This window comes from Mytilus edulis, chromosome 13, assembly GCF_963676685.1.
Source record: "Mytilus edulis chromosome 13, xbMytEdul2.2, whole genome shotgun sequence".
Classification (NCBI taxonomy): Eukaryota; Metazoa; Mollusca; class Bivalvia; order Mytilida; family Mytilidae; genus Mytilus; species Mytilus edulis.
In genome coordinates, this window is record NC_092356.1 from 28,055,288 (window position 1) to 28,058,718 (window position 3,431).

General features: G+C 31.7%; 1 long non-coding RNA gene across 1 annotated transcript in view; it reads right to left on the minus strand.

Annotated features, from left to right (window-relative positions):
- Positions 1-1,731: 1,731 nt before the first annotated feature.
- LOC139501192 (uncharacterized) overlaps positions 1,732-3,431 on the minus strand; it is a 5,613-nt gene continuing 3,913 nt past the window's right edge. The window contains exon 2 of the long non-coding RNA XR_011658484.1: positions 1,732-2,442. This is a non-coding gene — a long non-coding RNA (uncharacterized lncRNA). The remainder of the gene's footprint in view (positions 2,443-3,431) is intronic.

Below are 3,431 nucleotides of genomic sequence, written 5' to 3' on the forward strand. Positions count from 1 at the left end.
TTTAGTGAAAGAACATCATCGATATAGCGGAAAGAAGAATTAAAGGATATTGCTTACTTCTTATATTTCTTGCTAAGAAGTTCCTGTATGAAGTCCGCCTCATAATAATAAAGAAACAAGTCGGCCAGAAGAGGGGCACACTTTGTTCCCATTGGAATGAGTATAATGATTTCAATGACATATATATATATTAGAAATACTTTGAAAAACAGATATCCTTCATCAGTATGATTATAATGCAAATTTAATCATATTAATGTTATCTGACTAAACTGTTACAATCTTGACATTTTTACAATAAAACCGTTACAACCGAACACAGTCTCTAAGAGACGCTTATACAGTTCTAAAATTCCAAAAATGACGGAGGTTATATAGTTATTTACAACAGAAACTACAAAGATATGCTTTAAATAAAAAAAAGTAATGTGCGATATAAACTTGCTGTTAAGAAGTTACAACAATTACTGCATAGACATCCATTCCCAATAAACAGTACGAAATTGGAATTTCAAATGAGTGACATCTGTACAGTGTACAAATACATTGATGTAAGATTAACGTTAAAGCGTTGTATGAAAATCGACATTTTATCAATGAGATAGAGTCGACATCTTTTTATCTCCAGAGTTGTAATTTAGGACACACCTCCGCACTATATGGATATTTCATATCTGGCTATCTTTATAATTGGCTAAATTCATTTTTAAGAAATAGAATCCTCTGTGTTCAAATGATCAATCTATGGAAAAAAAAATGTTTCGAATATTTCAACATTTGGCAAACAGTAAATTTACATAAAAGCATATTTCAATGATACTCAAAATTAAACTTGCTGAAACAGCCCAGTTTCAAAGAATTGTACAAGTACGCAGTCACGTTCAATTATTTTATCTTTGTCAATATGTGTTATTATTCTATTTTAATCATTATCAAACTGCTATTTATTTGGGACGTTCAGATACACAGCTTCTGTTGTACCCATATTCTCAGTGCTTGATATAATGCATCCAGTTCATGTTAAGTTATGGGCATAGAAAACTCTCGAGGAGAGAACCAAATACATGATAATATCAGTACGTTTCAGAAAGCAAACTGTAGACTACTATGCACAATGGTATTCATAAGAGCTCACTGGATATAGTGCGGAGGTGTGTCCTCAATTACTACTCTGGATATAAAAAATGAAGCATATTAACCAACATTTTTGTCATCTGAGATCTATGAACTAATTGTAATGAAATAGCAAGCACAAACATACGAATCCACTTGCCCTAATTGACATTTCCCTTAGAAAATGCTAAATCAGAGGTGTTCCGTCAGCATGACCCCATGTTAATTCTTATGTTTTTCTTATGATGTCTCATGCTCATCAACCCAAAATGCATACATGTAATACCAGTATCAAAATATAAATATAAAAACATATCAACATTTTGGTACCAATGGGTGGGAGAAGTTGGAACTAATCAAGAACCTAATCAACCCAAACAGTCAATATGTATTGCCTGACCTTAAACCAACCACCACTTGGATATTGAAAGAATGAGGATGTATCACATGTACTAAAGCAAAAGATTGATATAATCTTGCATTCAGTTCATGTTAAATTATGGGCATAGAAAACCCCCCTGTTGTCCATACATCATATATACATGCCAATCGCAATTATTACACCACTAGAAACCCTTTCCGTTATGGAATAGTATTCGCCAAAACTCAAAACAAAAATATCTTCAACACTTTTATTAAATATAATCCCTTAATTACTTTACAACTCTACTAAACATTTCAAGATACATGTACACAGTTCTTTATAAATAGTTTAATAATTCAATAAATTCTAATGAATTTGACCACATTCAATCTTTTAAAAGTAGCGTTAAGGCACTGAACTCATATCAAAATGAACAGTCATTATTTGAATAAGATCTTCAGCATGTGGAAAGCTTGTTATCTCAGATGGTGCCATTAAAACAAAATACATATATGGTTTGGCGATATCTGGCCACAGCTTTTATTCATAATATGATAGATTCATATAATATATAATATATATAGATAGATAGATAGACCATAGACCATGTATATGTAGATAGATCTATGGTCGGTTACCCGAAGATAATATGGCAACCAGGTAGATAGATAGATATATATGAAGATAGATATATGTGAAGATAGATATATATGAAAATGTAAAGATGCACCGTGGGATACACTGGTGCTTTAAATTTAGAAAACACCGTGGGATACACAAGTGTAGTCTGTATTATCCAAAAACCTAAAATTTCATAGTTAACATTAAGATTCAATGCAGCGAATTTTGCCATTTACGGGAATATATTTATGATGCTCAAAATTCAAATAAAAGTCACTTTTCTCAACAGCAAACGAGTTAACATCATCAGTCAAATCTGTATCACCACTATCACCGACACACACCTGAAAAATAAATTCAAAAGAGCAGTATCTTGTTCAATAAAAAGGAGTGGGAGGGCGGGTTTTCAAGTTTACCGCTTGCAAAATTTAAACAGCCTGCTTGCTGCGATGAAATTCTAAAAAGGACTAAATGACGTCACAGAATATAACGTCACACATGTTGGGTAAATCTAAAACATGAAACACAATCCGTGAGTGGCCCCGGCGATAACTGAATTTAAGTCTATTAACTTAAATTCCATTATCTCAGATGGTGCCATTAAAACAAAATACATTTATGGTTTGGCGATATCTGGCCACAGCTTTTATTCATAATATGATAGATTCATATAATAAATAATATATATAGATAGATAGATAGACCATAGACTATGTATATGTAGATAGATCTATGGTCGGTTACCCGAAGATAATATGGCAACCAGGTAGATAGATAGATATATATGAAGATAGATATATGTGAAGATAGATATATATGAAAATGTAAAGATGCACCGTGGGATACACTGGTGCTTTAAATTAAGAAAACACCGTGGGATACACAAGTGTAGTCTGTATTATCCAAAAACCTAAAATTTCATAGTTAACATTAAGATTCTATGCAGCGAATTCTGCCACATTGACGGAGGAAAACAGAGACTCTGTCAACCGCCATAAAACGGGCGGTTCGCTGCAAAGCTGTGAACCAGATATGAGATAACTACAGATAGGTAGATAGATAGATATTTTTATTTAACGTACAACTTGGGAAATATATAAATATATATATATTAAATAATCTAGATAGATAGATAGATAGATATTATTTAACGTACAACTTGGTACATATATATATTAAATAATCTAGGTAGATAGATAGCTTTTTTATTTAACGCACAACTTGATCCATATATATGATAAATTTGTATATCATAAAATATAGTATATTATAGTATATCAACAAATAATATAAAGATGTTAAGAATTCATTTCATAAGCAGGTTAAGGGTGAC